General features: G+C 46.9%; 1 protein-coding gene across 1 annotated transcript in view; it reads right to left on the bottom strand.

Moving 5' to 3' along the window:
• The window catches only part of csdc2a (cold shock domain containing C2, RNA binding a), a 55,261-nt gene extending 45,631 nt beyond the window's left edge, over positions 1–9,630 (bottom strand). Inside the window, exon 1 of the mRNA XM_060849252.1 lies at positions 9,532–9,630. The gene's annotated coding sequence lies outside the window, so the exon portion shown is untranslated. The remainder of the gene's footprint in view (positions 1–9,531) is intronic.
• Between the last annotated feature and the right edge of the window lie 1,711 nt (positions 9,631–11,341).

Genomic DNA, 11,341 nt, shown 5'->3' on the forward strand with positions numbered 1-11,341 from the left:
AAGGGCCTGTACTGTGCTGTACTGTTCGATGTTCTCTCCTGCTGGTGTCAGACTCAGCTCTGTCATAACTCACAGTAAATCTCATGGGACTGGACGGAGTCTCACTCCTAGCTTTGTGTGGTCAATTCAGAGAGTTGATAAAGGTCAACTCACACATGTAGGTCAGACCACATGAGGAGAGCAGATTTCCTCCCCCAAATGGCACTGGTGAATTAAATGGGTTTTTACAACAGTCATTGTCAGTTTCACGGTCATGTTACTGAGACTGGCTTTAGATTCCTGAATTATTATTTGTCCTGGTGGTGTTTGAGCTCATGTCCTCTAAATCCAGCCCACTTTCAAAGCTGATTCCAAGTGTCAGTGTGACTCAGTGGGGAGGGCTCCTACCTTGGGGTTGGAAGTTGTGGGTTTTGAAGATTAACTAAAAGACTTAATTCAAGCTGACACTCAAGTGCAGGAGTACAGGAGTGTACAGAGGTGTGTAGCTGCACAACAGTAATGTTGCTGGACTAGGAATCCGGGTGTCAGGCTCATGCTCTGGGCATGTGAGTTCAAATCTCACCACAATGCTTGGGAGAATTTTATACAGTTAAATATCTTTGGAATTAAACAACAGTTGTGTTAATAATTCTACTGGATTGTTTGTAAACCCACATCAAGTTCACGAATGTCCTTTAGGAAGAGAGGGCTTAATCGATGAGATTCTGGTAAAACTCACAACACTAGGAATCTGCTAGGAGATTGGAACCTGGACAGGTCTGAGCATGTCAGGGCCAGTTGGTGGGGCAGGGGGTTGCAGCAGCAGCAATGTGACTGGACTAGTACTTTGGGAGTTGTGACCATAGTCCTAGTCTTTAAATAACGATGGAAAAGGATAGACCAGATCTAAAAGTTAAAGTTCCAAATTGAAGGAAGGCTAATTTTGACGGTATTAGGCAAGAACTTTCAAAACTTGACTGGGGGCAGATGTTCGCAGGTAAAGGGATGGCTGGAAAATGGAAGCCTTCAAAAATGAGATAATGAGACTCCAGAGATAGCATGTTCCTGTCAGCGTGAAGGGCAAGGCTGGTGGGTGAATGGAATGCTGGATGACCAGGGAAAGTGAGGGTTTGGTTAAGAAAAAGAAGGAAGCATATGTCCAGTATAAACAGCAGAGATCGAGTGAATCCTGAGAAGAGTATAAAGGCAGTAGGAGTATACTTAAGAGGGAAATCAGGAGGGCAAAAAGGGGACATGAGATAGCTTTGGCAAATAAAGCTAATAAAAATCCAAAGGGTTTTTACAAATACATTAAGGACTAAAGGGTAACTAGAGAGAGAATAGGGTCCCTCAAAGATTAGCAAGGCAGCCTATGTGTGGAACTGCAGGAGATGGGAGAGATATTAAACAAATATTTTGCATCAGTGTTTATTGGGGAAAAGGACATGGAAGATATAGAATGTGGAGAAATAGATGGTGACATCTTGCAAAATGTCCATATTACAGATGAGGTAGTGCTAGACGTCTTAAAATGCATAAAGGTGGTTAAATCCCCGGGACATGATCAGGAGTACACTAGAACTCTGTGGGAAGTGAGGGAAGTGATTACTGGGCCTCTTGCTGAGTTATTTGGAGCATCAAAAACCACAGGTGAGGTGACGGAGGCTGGAGGTTGGCAAACGTGGTGCCACTGTTTAAGAAGGGTGATAAGGACAAGCCAGGGAACTATAGACCAGTGAGCCTGACCTCGGTGGTGGGCAAGTTGTTGGAGGGAATCCTGAGGGACAGGATGCACATGTATTTGGAAAGGCAAGGACTGATTCGGGATAGTCAACATGGCTTTGTGCGTGGGAAATCATGTCTCACAAACTTGATTGAGTTTTTTGAAAGAAGTAACAAAGAGGATTGATGAGGGCTGAGCAGTAGATGTGATCTATATGGACTTCAGTAAGGTGCTCGACAAGGTTCCCCAAGGGAGATTGATTAGCAAGGTTAGATCTCATCGTGTCCAGGGAGAACTAGCCATTTGGATACAGAACTGGCTCAAAGGTAGAAGACAGAGGGTGGTGGTGGAGGGTTGTTTTTCAGACTGGAGGCCTGTGACCAATAGAGTCCCACTAGGATCGGTGCTGGGCCCTCTACCTTTTGTCATTTACATAAATGATTTGGATGCGAGCATAAGAGGTACAGTTAGTAGGTTTGCAGATGACACCAAAATTGGAGGTGTAGTGAACAGCGAAGAGGGTTACCTCAGATTACAACAGGATCTGGACCAGATGGGCCAATGGGCTGAGAAGTGGCAGATGGAGTTTAATTCAGATAAATGCAAGGTGCTACATTTTGGGAAAGCAAATCTTAGCAGGACTTATACACTTAATGGTAAGGTCCTAGGGAGTGTTGCTGAACAAAGAGACCTTGGAGTGTAGGTTCATAGCTCCTTGAATGTGGAGTCGCAGGTAGGTAGGATAGTGAAGAAGCGTTTGGTATGCTTTCCTTTATTGGTCAGAGTATAAGAGTTGGGAAGTCATGTTGCGGCTGTACAGGACATTGGTTAGGCCACTATTGGAATATTGCATGTAATTCTGGTCTTTTTCCTAGCGGAAAGATGTTGTGAAACTTGAAAGGGTTCAGAAAAGATTTACAAGGATGTTGTCAGGGTTAGAGGATTTGAGCTTTTGGGAAAAGCAAGGACTGAATAGGGATTGTCAACATGGCTTTGCACAAGGGAAATCATACCTCACAAACTTGAGTGAGTTTTGTGAAGCAATAACAAAGAGGATTGATGAGGGCAGAGTGGTGGACATGATCTATATGGACTTCAGTAAGGCATTCGACAAGATTCCTCATGGTCGACTAGTTAGCAAGGTCAGGTCACATGGAATACAGGGAGAACTGGTCATTTAGATATAGAACTGGTTCGAAGGTGATCTTATAAAGGTTTATAAAATCATGAGGATTATGATAGGGTAAATAAACAAAGTTTTTTACCCCGGCCAGGGGAGTCCAAAGCTAGAGGGCATAGGTTTAGAGTGAGAGGGGCAAGATTTAAAAAGGGATTAAGGGGAAGTTTTTTCATGCAGAGGGTGGTGCATGTTTGGAATGAGCTGCCAGAGGCTGATACAATTGCAACATTCACAAGGCCCCTGGATGGGTATATGAACAGGAAGGGTTGAGAAGGATATGGGCCACATACTGGGAAATAGGACTAGATTAGTTTCGGATATCTGGTCGGCATGGACGAGTTGGACCTAAGGATCTGTTTCTGCGCTATACAGCTCTATGACTCTACTAATCCAGAACCCCAAGCCAATGCTCTGATAACAGGGTTCGAATCACACCATGGCAGATGGTGAAAAATGATTTCGAAGAAGATTTCAAAAATAGAGCTGGATGAATGGTGACTTTTGTCAGTTGCCATTAAATAATCTGCCATTGATGTCCGTTAAAGAAAGAAATCTGCCACAGTGCTGTCTGATACTGTGGGATCTTGCTGTGTGCAAGTTGGCTGCTGGATTTGCTGTGACTACACATCAAAACTATCACTCTGGCTGCAGAGTGCACAGGAATATCCCACGGATGTGAAAGGTGCTATATAAAGTCAAACCTTTCAATGCTTTCCTGATTGTCACTTTGTTTAAAAAAAACTCATTCACAGGATGAGAGCATCACTGGCTAGGCCAGCATTGATTGCCCATTCCTAATTTTCCAGAGGGCAACATTGCTCTGGGTCTCAACTCACATGTAGGCTAGACCAGATAAGGATAGCAGCTTCCTCAGTGAACCAGACGGGTTTGTCCCCCAACAACGAATTCAAGGTCATCAATAGACTCTTAATTCCAGAGTGTTATTGAATTTATCTGCCATAGCGGGATTTGAACTGATTTTCAGGTCATTACCTGGATCAACAATCCAATGTTAATGCTACTAGGCCATGACCACCCTAAATGTGCACTGGTCAGTGTGTAGTTTCATGGCCACATTACTGGAGTTGCCATTTTACAGGGGAACCGTTTGACTAAGAACACCACAGCCTACTTGGATACATGTGGAATATCCCGTAATATTCTTCAAAGAGTAGATCTCTAGGAATCCTTGACAACTTTCCTCCTTCAACCAACACCTTGGAAACATATCTCCAGTTATTTATCATGTACGACCTAGCTGATATAGTTGCTTAAGAAATTCCCAAGCTTCTGAAGAATTTCAAAAAGGTAGAAGGCTTGAACATATTCCTTTTGTTTGCAGAAAACAGGGGGCATGCGGAGACCCAGGTGTGTAGGAAACCTGCAATTCTTGTTATTTTCTCAATAGCAACATACCAGCCTATCAGAGTCGACTTGCCAACTAATCAATGCCATTTTTTTCCTGCAGGATAAATTGTTGTGATTGCTTGAAATTTGGCATTCTTGCATTTGTCCTGATGAGGACATAATGAAAAACTTCAGCAACATCTCTTCCTTTTCCACAGCACTCTATTCCATTCTGTTAACTAGGCCTTGGCTCATAGAATCATAAGTGAAATCTCACTTTAAATCATTTGAAATACGTGAAAGTAGTTCATTTCAGATAAATGACATGAGGAGTGAGGCATCGCTTTAGTGAACTCTGACTGAGGACAAAGATTTGAAGCTGCATTGCAGACAGCCCTGACTATTGACCGAGACAAAAATAAGTGTGAAGGAAGTTTGCAAGGATGGTATAAAGGATCTGCAGAGGAATGTGGTCAAGCTAAGGCAAGAAATGTTGCAGATATAATATAATGTATGCATTTTGGCAGGAAGAATGGAGTAATTGAATATTATTTAAATGGAGAAGACTGCAGAAAGTTACACAACAGAGGGATTTGGGGATCATAGAGGCCAACAGCACAGAAAAAAGACCCATCAACTCTGCGACAGTCTAAAATAACCACCTAACTATCCTAATCCCATTTGCCAGCACTTTTTGACCCACAGACTTATATGTCTTGGTATTCAAGTGCACATCTAAATATTGCTTCAATACTAACGAGTTTTGAGAAGATTTGTAGCTCGGGTTGAGGCTGTGGATGTAAGTTTGCTCACTGAGCTGGAATGTTCGGTTTTAGAACATTTCATCACCATACTAGGTAACATCATCAGTGAGCCTCCAGTGAAGCGCGCATGTTATGTCCCACTTTCTATTTATGTGTTTAGGTTTCCTTGGGATGGTGATGTCACTTCCGGTGTGGGTGATGTCATTACTTGTTCTTTTTCTCAGAGGGTGACACATGGGGTCCAAATCGACGTGTTTGTTGATAGAGTTCCGGTTGGAATGCCATGCTTCTCGGAATTCCCATGCGTGTCTCTGTTTGGCTTGTCCAAGAATGGGTGTGTTGTCCCAGTTGAAGTGGGACATAAGGATACTAGTGAGAGTGGGTAATGTCTTTTTGTGGCAGAAAACTAGCCACTAGGATACATGAACATCAACTAGCCACAAAAAGACATGACCCACTATCATAGTGTCCTTACACACAGATGAGGAAGGTCACCACTTCGACTGGGACAACAGATCCATCCTAGGACATGCCAAACATGAGAATTCCTGGAGGCAGGGTATTCCAACCAGAACTCTACCAACAAACACGTCGATTTGGACCCTCATCCACCATCCTCTGAGAAAAAGACCAGGAAATGATATCACCAACACAGGAGATGATGTCACCAACACAGGAAATGACATCACCAACCCAAGGATACTTAAACAAGTAAATAGAAAATGGGACATAACACAAGCACTTCACCGGAGGCTCACTGATGATGTTACCTAGTATGGTAATGAAACGTCTGAAGACGAACCTTCCAGCTCAGCGAGCTAACTTGCAGGTGTTTTGAAAATAATTTAACACCTTTGGTAGCCATGGGGGTAAATAATTTTTTCAACATCTAATCGGTATTCAATGTTGAGAGTTTACACCACAAAAGAACAATTTATTTTATTCTTTTACAAGGTGAAGGCAGCACTGGCTGGGTCAGTATTCATTGCCCATACCCAATTGGTAAAAGTCCACCATATCACTCTGGATCTGGAGTCACGTCTAGGCCAGACCAGGTAAGGATAGCAGTTTCCTTTCTTAAAGGACATTACAAAAATCAATTCATTGACATTGTCAAATTCTTAATGCCAGGATATTTTTGTATTGAATTCAAATTCCACCATGGCAGGATTTGAACTCAGGTCCTCAGAACATTATCTGGGTCTCTGGATTAACAGTCCAGTGATAACACCACTAGGCCCTCAACTCTCCTCATTTGAGATAAGGAGCAATTTCTTCACTCTATGGGAGGTGAATCTCTGGAATTCCCTATCTCAGAGAGCTGAGGAAGCTCAGACAATAAGCACATTCAAGATGGAGTTCCATGGATGTAGGGGACTAATGATATCAAAGGATATGGAGGTAATCTGGGAAAATGACATTGAGTTAGATGATCAGACAGGACTCAATGAATGGTCTAGCAGGCTCGAGGGTTGAATGGTCTACTCTAGTCCTGAGGGAGGATGTGGAAGAGAAATGGGCACAGAGTGAGAGAGGGAGTATGGGGAAGAGCGAAGAGGTGGCTGGGGGACCGCGAAGTGGAGGTTCGTGGAGAGTGAGGGAGAGTGGAGAGAGCAAGGGGGTTGGAGGGAACAGCAAAGAGAAGGTTGGGGTGAATGAGGGGTTTGGGGGAGAGGCATATGGGAGATGCATGCAACAGAGCATTGAGCAAAGAATGCAGAGGGAAAACAAGAGGGGGCGGCGGGGTGTAGTGGAGTGGAGAAGTGGGGGCTGTGGGGCAGAGGAAATGTTGGGTGGATGGGAGAAGAGGAAGGGAATGAGAGAGAAATTCAGAAGGAGAATCAGTGAAAGGTCCATGTAAGTGATGACAGAAGGCGCTATCACAATGCAGCCAGCCGAACGCATCGTGAGTGAGTCACTATAATTTGGAAGGCTCTCCAACATTAAGTGTTTTTGCAATCGCTGTGAAGATCAGTCTTACGAAGTTACAGCCATAAAGTAAAGCCAATATTGGTTACCACAAAGGGTAGCTACAGGAGAAAGACAATTAGCTGCTTGGGCTAAGATATTACTGGGCTATGACATTCAGACTCTGACACTTAAAGACATCTGGGAGAAAACAGAGAAATCTCTAGAAAAATTGAATGTCAGAACAGGGGAAAAAAAAAGGTGTCTTTCTTTACAAACTAAAGATGGAATGGAGGAAGGTACCTGCTCACAAACGGCCCTGCTGGCCAGATACTAGTATTACACTGTGACCGTTGACAGTGGAAAATCAAATGTGAACATTGATTTAAAAGTACAGCCAAATAAAAGCAGGAAGCAAGGTCTGCAGCAAAGAAGTAGATACTGTCTTCACCATCTTTAATAAGGTAAGATAATAATTCACCACTCCACTTGCAATTTGAATATTTAGAAGATTTCTATTTAGCATCGAAAGTGACTCAAGAAAATGCAGGAAGCACATTTCCATCTGTGTTGTTCACCAGCAACACCCATCTATTCTTGGCCAGTTTACCAACAAATTATTTTGTCATTGATTGAGGTTTCCTTCCTAATTGGTGATGAACGGAGAAACTGGATGTTGTTTCACAAAGTGATGTCACACAGAGATAATGGATTGTAAATTTGGTAACGGATGATTAGTTATTTAAATGATTGATCTTTTCTTGCTCCAGTCTAAATCTCATCGCAATGGTTTCACTCACAGACACTCACCCCATTCTCATCCTCCCTTCCCTCATTCGCCCCTACCTTATTCTCCGTCCCCGTGCTCTCCACTATCTCAGTCTCACTTCCCCACTCTCCCCTTCCTCATCCTCCCTCCCCCATTCCCCCTCCCTCATCCTCATTCCCCCCACTCTCCCCTTCCTCCACCTACTCTCCCTCCATCCTTCTTCCTCCCTCCCCCACTCCCCCTTCATCCTCCTCCCTCCCTCCCCCACTCTCCCCTCCCTCATCCCCCTCCCCCTCCCCATTCCTCCTCTCTCAGTCTCCCCCCCCACTCTCCCCTCCCTCCACCAACTCTCCCTTTATCCTCCTCCCTCATCCCCCTCCATCCTCCTCCCCCACTCTCCCCTCCCTCATCCCCCCTCCCCCCACTCTCCCCTCCCTCACTCCCCCTCATCCCCCTCCCCATTCCTCCTCCCTCAGTCTACCCCCAATCTCCCCTCCCTCCACCTACTCTCCCCTCCCTCCACCTACTCTCCCTCTCCCCTTTAACCTCCTCCCTCCCCCACTCTCCCCTCCCTCATCCCCCCTCCCCCACTCTCCCCTCCCTCCACCTACTCTCCCTCTATCCTCCTCCCTCTCCCCTTTATCCTCCTCCCTCATCCCCCTCCCTCCCCCACTCTCCCCTCCCTCATCCCCCCTCCCCCCACTCTCCCCTCCCTCATCCCCCCTCCCCCCCACTCTCCCCTCCCTCATCCCCCCTCCCCCCACTCTCCCCCTCCCTCATCCCCCCTCCCCCCCATTCTCCCCTCCCTCATCCCTCCTCCCCCACTCCCTCCTCCCACTCCCTCCTCCCCCTCCCACTCCCTCCCCCCACTCTCCCCTCCCTCCCCCCACTCTCCCCTCCCTCATCCCCCCTCCCCCCACTCTCCCCTCCCTCATCCCCTCTCCCCCCCATTCTCCCCTCCCACTCCCTCCTCCCCCACTCCCTCCTCCCCCTCCCACTCCCTCCTCCCACTCTCCCCTCCCTCCCCCCACTCTCCCCTCCCTCATTCTCTTTTCCCCATCTCCCCTCATCCTCCCTCACTCTCTCCTCCTTCACTCCCTCACTCCTCCCTTTCCCCCTCTCCCACCCTCTGTCTGATCCCTCTTCCCCTCCTCCCCTTCACAATCCCCCCCACTCCCTCCAACCCCTCACTCTTCTCCGATCCTGGGCTGGGAGTCTCTGTGTGTCTCCTGGGAGGGGCGTCTCAAAGCACCTCCTTGATCTGAGAGTTGGACATTCCCTCCCCCCGGGGGGGAACGGGGAGAACTGCATTGCTGTAGCGCCGGTCACGACCCCCTCTGGCCAATCGCAGAAGCCCCCCCGAGGCGGGGAAGGCCGAGGCAGCCGACGGGGGGGAGGGGGGTGGTGGAATGCACAGTGCGATCCCAACAGGACCTGACCGACCGCGGGCAGCGTCTCGCTTTAACGTCTCTGCCCCGGTGTCGACAGTGCGGCATTCCCCCGGGAGTGCACCAGCCCGGAGTCACCCCGTCAAAAGGAGGAGAGGAGGGGGGGGGATGCTCAAACACTCGGCAGTGGCACTGTCTGTGGGTGGGGAGATCTGGACACGACACATCTATCACCCACCTCTACCAGGGGAACAGTACAAAGAACAGAGTCTGCAACAAAGGCCACACATACACCCAGGGCACAGGGTACCCCAGGCTGCTGCATTTCACTATATCTTCCTTTTAAGAAAGATAAAACCATCCAGCGAGACAGACAAGGGAAGGTCTTGCAGCATCCCTTTGAGAGCAAGAGGTAAGCAAACACACCAGTTCCATTCCAGCCCAGTTCTAATCCCCAGGAATAAATGGCTTACCTTTGCAAACAGAAATCTCAGAGACTGTCTCCTGATCTCCTTTAGGTGGAAGGCTGTATTGCTCCGCAGTCGTGGGGCTGATTAAACCTTCATTCTCTCTCTCTGGGAACTGACAATCCCCAACCCCTCCTTTCTTGGTGAAGTCACTGCACGCTGTCAATCATCTGCTGCAGAGATAGAACAGGCAGGAGATTCAGTCACACTTAAAGGGGAACCGACTCTACTCCTTTCAAGGGGGTAGGAGATCTACATCTCTCTTTCTCCCATACCTTTCATAGCAACAAGAGCAGGCCAGTCGGCCTCTCCTGACCGTTCTGGTTTCACCCTCAACTCAATCCTCCTGCTTCCCCCCCCCCAGCTGATAATCTCTCACTTCCATGACAATGGAGAATCGATTAACTTGTGACTTAAAATCATAGAGTCATAGAGATGTACACAGCATGGAAACAGATCCTTCGGTCCAACCCGTCCATGCCGACCAGATATCCCAACACAATCTAGTCTCACCTGCCAGCACTCGGCCCATGTCCCTCCAAACCCTTTCTATTCATATACCCATCCAAATGCCTCTTAAATGTTGCAATTGTACCAGCCTCCACCACTTCCTCTGGCAGCTCATTCCATACACGTACCACCTTCTGTGTGAAACAGTTGCCCCTTAGGTCTCTTTTATATCTTTCCCCTCTCACCCTAAACCTATGCCCTCTAGTTCTGGACTCCCTGGCCCCAGGGAAAAGACTTTGTCTATTTATCCTATCCATGCCCCTCATAATTTTGTAAACCTCTATAACATCACCCCTCAGCCTCCAACGCTTCAGGGAAAACAGCACCAGTCTGTTCAGACTCTCCCTGTAACTCAAATCGTCCAACCCTGGCAACATCCTTGTAAATCTTTTCTGAACCCTTTCAAGTTTCACAACATCTTTCCGATAGGAAGGAAACCAGAATTACACGCAATATTCTAACAGTGGCCTAAACAATGTCCTGTACAGCCACAACACGACCTCCCAACTCCTGTACTCAATATTCTGACCAATAAAGGAAAGCATACCGAACGCCTTCTTCACTATCCTATCTACCTGTGACTCCACTTTCAAGGAGCTATGAACCTGCACTTCAAGGTCTCTTTGTTCAGCAACACTCCCTAGGACCTTACCATTAAGTGTATAAGTCCTGCTAAGATTTGCTTTCCCAAAATGCAGCACCTTGCATTTATCTGAATTAAACTCCATCTGCCACTTCTCAGCCCATTGGCCCATCTGGTCCAGATCCTGTTGTAATCTGAGGTAACCCTCTTCGCTGTTCACTACACCTCCAATTTTGGTGTCATTTGCAAACTTACTAACTGTACCTCTTATGCTCGCATCCAAAACATTTATGTAAATGACAAAAAGTAGAGGGTCCAGCACTGATCCTTGTGGCACTCCACTGGTCACAGGCCTCCAGTCTGAAAAACAACCCTCCACCACCACCCTCTGTCTTCTACCTTTGAGCCAGTTCTGTATCCAAATGGCTAGTTCTCCCTGTATTCCATGAGATCTAATCTTGTTAATCAGTCTCCCATGGGGAACCTTGTCGAGCGCCTTACTGAAGTCCATATAGATCACATCTACTGCTCTGCCCTCATCAATCTTCTTTGTTACTTCTTCAAAAAACTCAATCAAGTTTGTGAGACATGATTTCCCACGCACAAAGCCATGTTGACTATCCCGAATCAGTCCTTGCCTTTCCAAATACATGCACATCCTGTTCCTCAGGATTCCCTCCAACAACTTGCCCACCACCGAGGTCAGGCTCACTGGTCTATAGT

The sequence above is a fragment of the Hemiscyllium ocellatum genome, chromosome 33 (genome assembly GCF_020745735.1).
Source record: "Hemiscyllium ocellatum isolate sHemOce1 chromosome 33, sHemOce1.pat.X.cur, whole genome shotgun sequence".
Classification (NCBI taxonomy): domain Eukaryota; kingdom Metazoa; phylum Chordata; class Chondrichthyes; order Orectolobiformes; family Hemiscylliidae; genus Hemiscyllium; species Hemiscyllium ocellatum.